Here is a 13037-nt window from a genome sequence, read left to right as displayed (position 1 = left end):
ATAATCATCCTCTTAATGATTTAGTTAACCATTAAACATGTTATAATGCAAATACCCTAATTATGTGAGACTAATCACAACATCAATAAAAATAACACCATATTATTGAAACCGAGTAGGATTAACCTACCTTTTAGCATAATCCATAAGCTGGTCGAAATCACCAAGTATCCATCTTATAAAACCGTCTCATCCTACATAAATCATAAAATAACTATCATAAATCACTCTATACTATAATACAACATAAAACCCCTTATTATTAGTCAATAACTACTCATATTACATATACTAATTACTAATTAATTAACCCAAGTGAAAACCCCCAAAAGTTAGGGTTAAGACTAAAACAAGGATGAGTGGAAATCGAGTTACAAGTGTGTATGGTGAAGAACAAGGTGAGAGATTCCTTAAACCAAGCTTGAATCCATGGTGGAAGAGGTTTATGGGGGTTTTAGAGAGAAGGGAGAGGATTTTGGGAGATAAGGAAGAAGATAGAAATGAAATAGGAGAAGAGATAAGATTTCCTTATCCCGTGTTCTGATTCAGCGTCACTCAGTCGAGTGTCGAGTCCACTCGGTCGAGTGACGAGTCCACTCTGTCGAGTGAACCTCACTCAGTCGAGCGACTAGGGATGGCAATGGATCGGATCTGGACCGGATCCTACAGGATCCAGATCCAGATCCATTTCATTGATGGTGTACCCAGATCCTATCCTGATCCTAAGGATCTAAAATTTCAAGATCCATATCCAGATCCTATGGATCCGGGTAGGATCTGGGTCCAAAACGGATCTCAACAAGTTTTAGAAATACAGTAGCCCAATACCTTAGTAACATCCAAGTTCAATGTTACAATAGCTAATTAGTGAACTAATTAGTAAGCCAATTTGATTGTACAAACAAAGTTGATAGGAAACGAACCTGATTGTACAACTGAGAAAACCAAGATCGAAGAGATGAGAGTGTCGCAATAGAAGATCGAAGAGAGTCGTTGACTCGACGGTCAGACTGTCAGACGGAGGAACACAGCCAGTGTCGCATCTTTGAGGGAGATGAGTTTGATATGGTAATTTGGAAAAATTAGGGTTTCAAAGTTTTGAGGAAAAACGGAGAGTCGGATCGAGGGTTTCAAATTAGACTTAAAAAAAGGAAATGGGCTTGAGCTTATTAATTAGATGGGCTTGAGCTTGGGGTGAGAAACTTAGACTTAGGAAAATATATGGATCCGAGTATCGGATCCGGATCTCGGGGAAGGATCCAGATCCGGATCTTTAAAATCATATATGGATCTGGATCCGATCCGGACCCTACGGATCTAAAATAATGGAATCCAAATCCGGTCCAATGGTATTGGATCTGGCGGATCCGGGGCGGATACCCGATCCATTGCCATCCCTAAGTGCGACGCAGCTCTTAGCAATGACCAGTTTTTGTAAAACAGTCATATCTCACTCGTTTCTTGGTCATTTTGGGCGTGTGACCTACCGTTGAAATCGTAAGAGAACAAGCTATCACCTTCAATTAAAATCACATTAATATCATATTTAGATCTTAAGTTATGATATTTTTAAGACGACTCTTCTATAGACGGACATTATAACAACTCCACTAAGTCTAGTATAGGTTATCCTCGGTCCGCTTTATTGTCATAATTCACTACCGAGTAGTCTCTCGTCTAACATAAGGTCTTGTCACGCGCCCTAAGGTTCCTTTGAGGGTCCCATAATATCCGGGTATTACAATAGTTCCCCTCTAGGGTTTAGGGGGAACTTAAGTGAGGGTTAAACTATTAATATGGGTTGTTAATGTAATACTACGGATTTTATAGGCTGGTACTCGACCGAGTATGGCCTACTCGGTCGAGTAGAGTGTATCGTGTAGCCTGTTTGGCTACTGCCCAGGAACACTCGGCCACTACAAAAGAAGGTCTTGTTTCCGACAGATTTGGTCCTACGGATTGGAAAAAGGGTCGGAATTTTGTATTTCCGACGGATTACACCGACGGAGTAGGTTATGGTCGGATGAGCATTAAAATTCCGACGGAATTCAATAGTTTCTGACGGAAGATTGTTGGAGCAGTTGGAGGCAAATTCCCTTCTTTTCACGCTAAAGACCTTTTGACGGAATTGAATGCTTTTCCTACGGATTTCCGTCGGAACCTTTAATTTCTTGTCACCTGTACATTTACCGTCGGAATAGGCATGACACCTATTAGTCGCTTAAACTCTCTAAACCTCCTTTCCAATCATAATTCACAAATCTTCACCCCATAGTTCTCTAACTCCTTCGACAAAACCCTAGGAGGAACATATCCCAATTCAAGCACCAGCACTGGCACCGGAACCGCGATTTATGGTCGTCGTTTTCCGATGTTGTCCCTTGGTCGTGCCTGCAGCTGTCCTCCCCCTTTCTCCGCTTGCTCCTTCCCCTCTGTCGTTGTGCATGAAACACTCTTTTCGTCCGCCTGCGCGCCCCTTACTATGTCGTCCTTCCACCGGAGCCGGCCAAGCTTATCGGAAATACAAATGGCAGGTAAAATTCTTTCCTTATTTAATCTAAATCTTATTTTTGTAGATTTTTGGGGCTGTATTTTACAATTGTTTTTTGATGGATTAATTGGGTCCTCATTTTGTTGAATTTGTGTCAAATTCATTGAGTTCTGGGGTTCTAGTGTTGATTATCTCTAATTTTGGAGTATGATTTTGATATTTCTTTGTTGAAATAGTATTACCCACTGCTGCTAAATTGTGTTTTAGTCTGTACATGTCAATTTTTTGATGATAAACTGCAGAAACTTTTTTACTGAATCCTTGTTCTATGACCAATGAATGACTGAAATTAGTGAAACTATTGTAAGATGTATAAGTTACTCGGAAACTGAAAGCGAACCAGGGCTTACTTGTGTATCTTTGCTCTATTTCCTTCAACCATATGTAAATTTCTTTAGGCATCAACTTTCAAACTCACAAATTTCTAATTTTTTCCTAACTTCTACTTTTGTATACTGATGGTGTCAAATTGTTATTAATAGTCAGAGTTATTAACAGCATGAATGTTACATGAATATCGTGCCAACCTATTGACGACTCATTTAATTCATTTATGGTTATTTTTTTCCCTTTATACAGATAATGTATTGGATGTTCGTAATTGTTTATCCGCCGCTTCAAAAGACATAGTTTTGTGAACCAATGACCTACATAAAAAGCTTGATATATCCTTTAACTAAATACCTAATACAAGGGTAAGTAGTCCTGAAACTGTTACCTGAAGTACTTAGTTTGTAACTACTACTTTTAGTACTAATTTATAAGTGTAAAATTGAATTGAGTGAACTTTTTATGTTATAAGTTTCTTACTTGTATCTACTCCACTCTCCCTTATTTGTACTCACTTCTCCCTTTTCATACTTATACGAGCAATTTTAGATGGATTGCAAAGAGGTGTAGAGACTAGAGACATAAACAATCAACATAATCTAGACATGTTTGTTTAGTTGAATGGAGTCAAATTTAGCAAACTTTGGATGGTATGGCTTGATTAGAATATTCCGCTGGTTTTTATCCTTAGAGCATATATTTGCAACTTTAAAATTTTTACTACATTATAAGAATCTTGTCAAATGAACTACTTTAATATTATAAAATTGAAAATGGAAGTTTACATTGTGCTCGTCTCTTTGGTTGGTCTTCCAACCAAACCAGAGAATTAGAGTAGAATATTTTCTATCTACACCGTATTTACTGAGAATTAAAGTAGAAAACTTGTGAGGTAGACATTGCTTACTGATTTCTCATATCTATCTTAAGAATTAGAGTAGAATATTTTCTATTTACACCGTATTTACCTTTTCAATTCCAATAATTGAGAAGAATTATGGCTGATGTAAGGTTTTAGTTTGTACCCTTTCCGTTTTTTTTTGGGTTCAAATTAATGCTATTTTCACTATTATTGTGTTTGTAATTTTTTTTCTTCAGGAAAGATTTAGGGCACAACTAAAAGAGAAGAGGATGGATTTCAATGAAGGCCATCATTCCATAGAAGTTGTAAGTGGCTTTTAATAGAGGCGATTGAACAAACGACATACAAGACTACATGAGGCTTACTTATTCATCATCTTCCTACTTCTCATGGTGGTACTTGGGTGCTTAGTAGGGTGCAAGTGGAGACCATCATGAAGATGGAAACATCATTTTATGTAGTTTAGATTGTTTAAAAGTTGTTACCAAAGACATTTGAAAGGGTAATACATGTTTTTAACTTGGCATTTTAGGCTTGTAATACATTTTTGAGATTATTTGTTTTATGAAAAGCCCCCTCTTTTTGTTTATATTGCAACTTGATTTGTGGAATTGTGATGCATTTTCGTTGATTGTTTTGTATATGTATATGGGTATTAAGGATGCTAGAAAATGGCCAAAATGTGTTTTATTTCAGTTATGTTCCTACAAAATTTTGTAGGGAGGAAAAAAATTCATAAATTAGCTTCCTGAAAAATTTCGACGAAATTAGTGCTTTCCTACTGAATATTTCGTAGGGGTGCTCGACGCTTCCTACGACAATCCGTAGGAATGATATTTTTGTCAAATAGAATAGGGAAAGCCATACGACAAAATTTCCGACAGACACTTCCGTAGGGAAAAAAATTTCGACTAAAATTTCTGTAGGAAATTTGTTTTTTCCTACGAAAAATTCCGACGCCCTTGTCCCCACAGAATTTCCGTAGGAACATCAATATTCCTACCGAATATTTACTATTACCGACGGAACTCTTCCGTAGGAACCAGCGCTTTTTCTTGTAGTGGGCCGAGTATGCTGAATACTCGACCGAGTAGAGGGTACTCGGCTGAGTATACTATATACTCGACCGAGTATCCGGTCTGTCGGGTATTAAAATGATTAGAGATTATTTATATAATTGTTTGTCAGTTTCTAAAGGCATTCTCTTCCAAAAACATAAACTACGTTTCTTCCCCCTCTAATCATCTTCATCAATTCCAAGGCAAAGGTCATCGATTGTGGGTTCTAGCACCATATTCCGTGTCAGTCGTCATAGTAAGTGTCTTATCTTTATTGATCTATTGTTGTCCTTATAAGTTAGCAAACCCTAGTTTGGATTAATTTGGGGGTTTAGGGTTTGCTCATCATATATGTGTTGACTGTTGATTACCATTGTTGTAGGTGACGATGTGGTATTTTTATGCATTTGTATGATTGATTGCAGCATAACGGATTGCGAAAAGGTAGGGTTTCCCTACTCAGTTTACTGTTAATTGATTTAAGATTGTGATTGTACTGTGTATGATTGTTATTTGCTGATCATCGGAGGTTGGGTGTTGTGGTGACGGTGTTGATGTGGTTGTGTTGTGACGGTTATGGTGTTGTGACAGCTGTGATGCTGTGTGTGTGATTGTGGTGGAGTCACTTGTGGGTGTGGCTTCACACCCTAGTTCGCCCTCCGTGGAACCCGTCACGGGAGGGGATGTGCACATTAAGGGACAAGGATTTTTAGTCGCTCATTGATGAGCTGGACTAGGTGGGGATGGGCTGCGGTCACCCACTGGCGGCGAGGATTACCTGTTGCGATGAGTAATCTAGAAGGGCTACACACTTCGGTGTGTAGTCGGTTACTGAGTGAGATCGGGAGACCGGGGATGGAGGATGACCAGCCGGTTACACTATTTGTCTGTCTTATTTGAATTATGCAGTAACTGACCCCGTGTTGTTGTTTTGTAAAACCTGCGGTGATCCATTCGGGGATGGTGAGCAGATATGACAGGTAATGCAGATGTTTAGCTATGGGACAGACATGGGAGTCATCACTTCGAGTCTAGTTTCCGCCGTTACGAGTTTAGCCGTCCTTGATTTCAGTTGTATTGAAGTCCTTACACTTTTAGTTTGAGTTGGTCTGAGATAATGTATTCGCTAACTCTTTATACGTTAATAAATGTTGTTTGGACTTTGTAACTTTGATATACTAACCTTGGGAAACCGAGATGGTAACAGCCTTTCATGCTTAGGTAGTCCTTGGTAAGGTACCTTGGTATGAGGGGGTGTTACAAAGTGGTATCAGAGCCGAAGATTCCGACACCTAAAACAAATGAACATAATGAACTTAGGGAGTCTAAATAAAATGAACCCGGGGAGAGTTGTTTGGAGCTACCGCAAAGACTTGGGAGATGTCCCGGTGTGTTTATTTGATTCATGCGTGTGGTGTGTCGAAATTGAATGCTTGGAACATGTGGCAGAAGGTGTAATGTGTGAAAATCTGTGAACGACATTGTGAAAGTGGTAGAAAGGCATGATGGAATTGATGTGTGAAATCAGTTGAAACGGTTTTGGCATGAAAAGTATTGGCATGTTACGTGTTTACTATGTGGCTTTCAGATTTATGACGTAATATGCTTAACTTTGGGTAGCGATTCATAGTATATAGAATTGCATGCTTAAGTATGTTATCGTAAGTTTATGTCGTGTTTAATTTTCATGTGAGTATGATAAAAGTGCATCTATGTACTGGTTTTTTGAAGTATTGAGTTGTTGTTGTTGTAACACCCCCATACTCCAAGTGCCTTACCAGGACCACTCAGGTATAAGGATGCCACCATCTCGGTTACCCGAGGCATGATAATCATAAGACAATGAAGAAACATACTTAATTAAATAAGTTTAAGTGATTACATTACAAAACCAACTGAAGCAAAATACAACTGTTCTCAAACTATAAACCAACTGAAAGGAACTGTCCTAACAAACACAAATGAAGACTAAAGACTACGATATGTGATGACTTCATCCCCACTAGATCCCACGCGTATCCAAGATATACCCTTAAAATCGCTCACCACCCCGAATGGATCACCACAGTTTTTAAAACATTTAAACGGGGTCAGTACTAATCACACAACTCAATATACATCAACAATAAGATAAACAGACAAATGAACTCACACACACACACACACCACCAATCAATTCCCATCATCTCAATACCGATCGTCCACCGGACCACCACACCGGGGGGACCGCAGCCGTTCCCACCTAAGCCCCGCTCATCATACCGAGCGATAACCCTGTCCCATTAATGTGCACATCCCCTTCCGTGGCGGGTTCCACGAAGGGCGAAACTAGGGCGTGAAGTCACTCCCGCAAGTGACCCCACTCAGCCGAGAACGCATCTCGAGAACCATCAACAGCAATCACAACCACAAACACAGTATAATCATCGTATCAAACAACCAAATACAGCACATGTAACACCCCCATACTCCAAGTGCCTTACCAGGACCACTCAGGTATGAAGACATTACCATCTCGGTCGCCCGAGGTATGATAATCAAATAGACAAAACAGAAACAACGTTTAATTATAAATGCTTTAGCGAAGAGTTACAATCCTCAAACCAAACCGAAAGTACAATACATTATTCCAAACTATCTTTCTCAATCGAAATAATAATAAATGCTAAACTACGACGGAAGACTCTATCATCATGTCGTGGCCATCCCGGCTATCCCGACTCATCTCTATACCTGTTCAATATCTGCTCACCATCCCCGAATGGATCACCGCAGGTTTACAAAACAACACCAGGGTCAGTACTAATCACACAATCAATATAGATAACAATAATAAGGCAAACAGACAAATTTGAATCACACACACACACACACACACACACACCACCAACTCCCATCATCTCAATCTTGACCGTCCACCGGACCCGACCACGCCGATGGGGGACCGCAGCCGTTCCCACCTAAGCCCCGCTCATCGTACGAGCGATAACCCTGTCCATTAATGTGCACATCCCCTTCCGTGGCGGGTTCCACGAAGGGCGAAACTAGGGCGTGAGATCACTCCCGCAAGTGACCCCACTCAGCCGAGAACGCATCTCGAGAGCCATAGACAACCAATCACAATCACAATCACAATCACAATCATCATATCAAACAACTAGCTACAAAGACATCACCAATATCCCATTATGGGACTAATACGAGTAGGAAATCCTACCGGAAAGCACAACACGCAGACGGTATCTATAGCTGTATCAAAACGGCTCCTCTACGAATTCTCCTCCTATCATACAGCACATAAAGACTACACATCACAAACTACACACCAAAACCCCCAATTCCTAAATTAGGGTTTAACCAAACTTAACAAAATATTATAAAAACTATATTAAAAGCTTACCCTCGACGCAAGGAATCCAACGACACGAAAAACGACAAGAACCGACCGTCTGAACTCCGGGAATTGCTAAGAATGCGATTAGGAAGATGAAGTGGCTGCTTTCTCTCTTAAACAGGGTTTTAGGTTTTGTAAAAGTGAATTAAAACAATGACGAATATGTTTAAATACCTTAATCGCATAATTAACAAAACCCGAGAAAACTCCCCGTAAAACCGGACACTCGATCGAGTACCCAAGGTACTCGATCGAGTACCCCCTTACTCGATCGAGTACCCTAGCTACTCGATCGAGTACCCAACAGGTCAGAAACTATTTTATTTCGCAACTTGCCCTTACTCGACAGAGTAAGGGCTACTCGATAGAGTACCCCCAGACATATAAATACGGAGTATTACAGTCTTCTCTCCTTAAAAGGAACTTCGTCCCCGAAGTTTAAACCACTACTAAACAAAGGTACTCCCATAAGCTTCCCGACTCGAAGGTCAAACAAAACACAACGTAAAACATGATACTAACCCAACTTATCCCGACAACATACCGACACAACATATAAAAGGTGTATAAAACTCTTAAAAACTCTCGCGATCATCTCCTACCCCCCTAAAAGAAACAAGGTTACGTCCCCGTAACCATACATACCTGATCAAAAAGGAAAGGGTAACGCTCTTCCATGATATCCTCTGCCTCCCATGTAGCTTCCTCAGTCTCGTGGTTAGACCAAAGGATCTTAAGCAAAACTGTCTCACCACTCCTAGTCTTTCTAACCTTTCGGTCTAGGATCTGCTTAGGCACCTCAAGGTATGATAAAGACTCATCCAGCTCTAAGCTCTCTGCCTCCAACACATGTGACGGGTCACTCACATACTTTCGCAGCTGCGATACATGAAACACATTATGCACTCTCTCTAACGCAGCTGGTAAAGCCAGACGATAAGCAACTTCCCCAACTCGCTCTAAGATCTCATAAGGCCCTATAAACTTCTGACTTAGCTTGCCTTTCTTCCCAAATCTCATAACTCCACGCATCGGAGACACTTTCAGAAGAACCTTGTCCCCAACCTGAAACTCTATGTCCCGACGATGTAGATCTGCATAACTCTTTTGTCGATCCTGGGCTGCTCTCATCCGTTCCCTGATCATCTTAATTTGTTCCACCATCTCGTGCACCATGTCTGGTCCTAAAACCACTGCCTCAGCACTATCGTCCCAACAGATTGGACTCCTACATCTCCTCCCATACAAAGCCTCAAACGGTGCCATACCTATCTGGTGTGGTAATCATTATTGTAAGAAAACTCTATCAAGTCCAACCTCTGCTCCCGGCTACCACCAAAATCCATCACACAAGCTCGCAACATATCCTCAAGAGTCTTGATTGTCCTCTCGATCTGCCCGTCTGTCGCAGGATGAAATGTCGTACTCATCTTCGTGGCGTTCCCAACGATTCCTGCAACTCCTTCCAAAACCTTGATATAAACCTCGCATCTCTATCAGACACTATGTCCTTAGGGACTCCATGTAACTTAAGCACGTTCTTTCGATAGGCCATAGCCAATTGTGCCTTAGTCCATGTATCTTTCATTGGAACAAAGTGAGCTGACTTGGTCAGACGATCCACTATCACCCAAATCATGTTGTTACCTTGTTGACTCTTGGGCAAACCCACAATGAAATCCATGGAAATGGATTCCCACTTCCACTCAGGCACCTCTAAAGACTGAACCTTACCTTGTGGTCTTCTCTGTTCCCCTTTAACTCTTTGGCATGTCAAACAACGGGACACAAACTCAGCTGTCTCTTTCTTCATCCCAGGCCACCAAAACGTTTTCTTTAAGTCCTTGTATAACTTGTCTCCACCTGGATGAACTGAATATGGTGTGCAATGCGCTTCTGTCATGATCGTCTTTTTCAACTCCTCATCATTAGGAACACACCACCTGCCATCAAACCTCAAGCTACCATCTGTATGAATGGAAAACCGGGACACTGTCCCTTTCTCTACTCCAGCTCTCCACTCCACTATCTTAGGATCCAAAGCCTGCTTATCCCGAATGTCATCATAAAATTCCATATGTACTGTCATATCACCCATAGCATCTTCTTTCTGCATCATATGAATCCCAAAGCTCGCTACCTCATCCCTCAGCCTCATCAAAGATAGAGTTGTACACAGGGAATGTACACTCTTTCTACTCAAAGCATCTGCAACAACATTGGCCTTCCCCTCATGGTAGATGATCTCCATGTCGTAATCGCCAATCAACTCCATCCACCTCCTCTGTCTCATGTTCAACTCCTTCTGCGTGAAGATATACTTAAGACTCTTGTGGTCAGAAAATACCTTAAAGATTGCTCCATAAAGGTAATGTCTCCAAATCTTGAGAGCAAACACCACTGCACCCAACTCCAGATCATGAGTAGGGTAGTTCTCCTCATAAGGCTTCAACTGCCTAGAAGCATAGGCAATCACTTTACCATTCTGCATCAACACACATCCCAACCCATTCTTCGAGGCATCTGTATAAACCTCAAAGTTCTCGCTCCCTTCAGTCAATGCTAAGACAGGAGCTGTAGTCAAACGCTCCTTTAATGTTTGGAACGCCGTCTCACAACTCTCATCCCAACGAAACCTGTTCTCTTTCCTCATCAACGCTGTCATCGGTCTAGCTATCTTGGAGAAATCTTTCACGAACCGTCTGTAGTATCCAGCTAGACCCAAGAAACTTCTAACCTCAGCAACATTCTTTGGTGCTTCCCACTTTGTCACTGCCTCAATCTTCGCCGGATCCACAGCTACACCATCTTTAGAGATCACATGCCCCAGAAAAGCAACTTTCTCCAACCGAACTCACACTTGGACAACAGCATACAACTCATGATCCCTCAAAGTCTGCAACACGATCCTCAGATGCTCCTCATGCTCCTCCTTAGTCTTAGAGTAGACTAAGATATCATCGATAAACACCACCACAAACTGGTCCAAGAACTGTCTGAAGATCCTATTCATCAAATCCATAAACACTGCCGGCGCATTAGACAACCCAAACGGCATCACCACATACTCATAATGGCCATACCTTGACGTGAAAGCTGTCTTTGGTATGTCCACCTCTCTAATCTTCACCTGATGGTACCCCGACCTCAAATCAATCTTAGAAAAGACTGTTGCACCGCTCAACTGATCAAACATGTCATCTATCCTTGGTAAAGGATACTTGTTCTTTATCGTCACACGGTTCAGCTCCCTGTAATCTATGCACAGCCTCAAGCTCCCATCTTTCTTCTTCACGAACAGCACTGGTGCTCCCCAAGGCGATACACTTGGTCTAATGTATCCCTTCTCTATCAAATCATCCAACCGCTTCCTAAGTTCCTCCATCTCCTTAGGACCCATACGGTACGGTGCCTTAGAGATTGGCCCCGTCCCTGGCTTCAACTCAACGGTGAAATCTATCTCTCTCTTCGGTGGCAACCCCGGAATCTCCTCTGGAAAAACATCTGCAAACTCTCCCACCACTGGTATCTCATCAACTGTCGGACTCTCTATCCGGTCATCTCTCACATGGCACAAGATCAGAGGACATCCCTTCCTCAGATAAGACTTCAAGGTAACAACAGAATCAACTTAACCTTGGGTTTGACGAGAAACCCACGGTAAGACACACTAACACCCTTTGGACCTCTTAAGGACACTCTCTTTTGATGACAGTCTATCTTAGCTTTATACTTTCCTAACCAATCCATCCCAACTATCATCTCAAAACCGTTCAAAGGAAACTCTAGCAAGTCTACAGGAAAATCGACTTGCCCAACTATCAAAGATACATCTCTAAACAACCTCCCACACGATACAGACTCACCCGAGGGTATGAAAACTTGCTCACTAACAGATTCATATACTCTCAAACCCAACTGTTTTACATGACTCGAAGACACAAACGACTGAGAAGCCCCCGAATCAAACAAAACAAACGTAGGAATACCATTAACAAGGAATGTACCGGTGATAACGTGCGCATCTTCCTCAGCTGCTTTCTTCTCCATCATGAATAACTTGCCATCGGTCTTCCGCCCACCTCCCGGACAAGATCTTGGGCCGATGCGGTCGGCTTAGCACCCGACCCTTGTTTGTTGTTGTTGTTGTTCATCGGTGTCTTCCGATAAGAATTACCGCCGTTGCGGTTGCCTCCACTCTGGTAACTCGACTTCCCGGTTTGGCCATGATCCAGGCCGGTCTGTTGCTCGCGAAGCTCTGCGCGAGTCTCGAAAGATCCCGGTGCACTCGTGCACTCATGTCTCTTGTGGCCTACACCACCACAACCAAAGCGAGTCACTCCCCAACTATTACTCACACTCCCTCGGCCACGCCCAAAGGAAGCCCCAAAGATCCCCAGGACCCGAAGAAAATCCCTTAGGATCGATTGTGGTTGCCTTTCTTGTAATTAGATTGACCACCACCCTCGCTCTCAGACTTCCTCTTCTCTCCACCAGACCTCTCCTGAGCCATCTCCACCAACCTCTCAGCTCTTCCAGCCCTCTCATAAGCTTCCTTAACATCGGTAAGGATTCCTACGGGTAACTTATCCATAATCTTGGTAGTCAACCCACTCTCAAACCTCAACCGCCGGTTCTCCTCACTCAAACCCATATCCTCAGCATACCTGGACTTCTCATTGAACTGTCTGTAATACTCGGCTCTGGACATCTCGTGGTCATCTTAAACTTATCAAACTCCTCCCTTAACCTACTCCTCACATGCTCCGGTTTAAACTCCTTCCTCACGACCCTACGAAACTCCCCCCAAGGTATAGCAGGTAAGCCTTGGTTGGTGTATAT

This window comes from Silene latifolia, chromosome 4 (genome assembly GCF_048544455.1).
Source record: "Silene latifolia isolate original U9 population chromosome 4, ASM4854445v1, whole genome shotgun sequence".
NCBI classification, from domain to species: Eukaryota; Viridiplantae; Streptophyta; class Magnoliopsida; order Caryophyllales; family Caryophyllaceae; genus Silene; species Silene latifolia.
The sequence above is the reverse complement of the archived record's forward strand: the minus strand, read 5'-3'. Positions refer to the sequence as shown.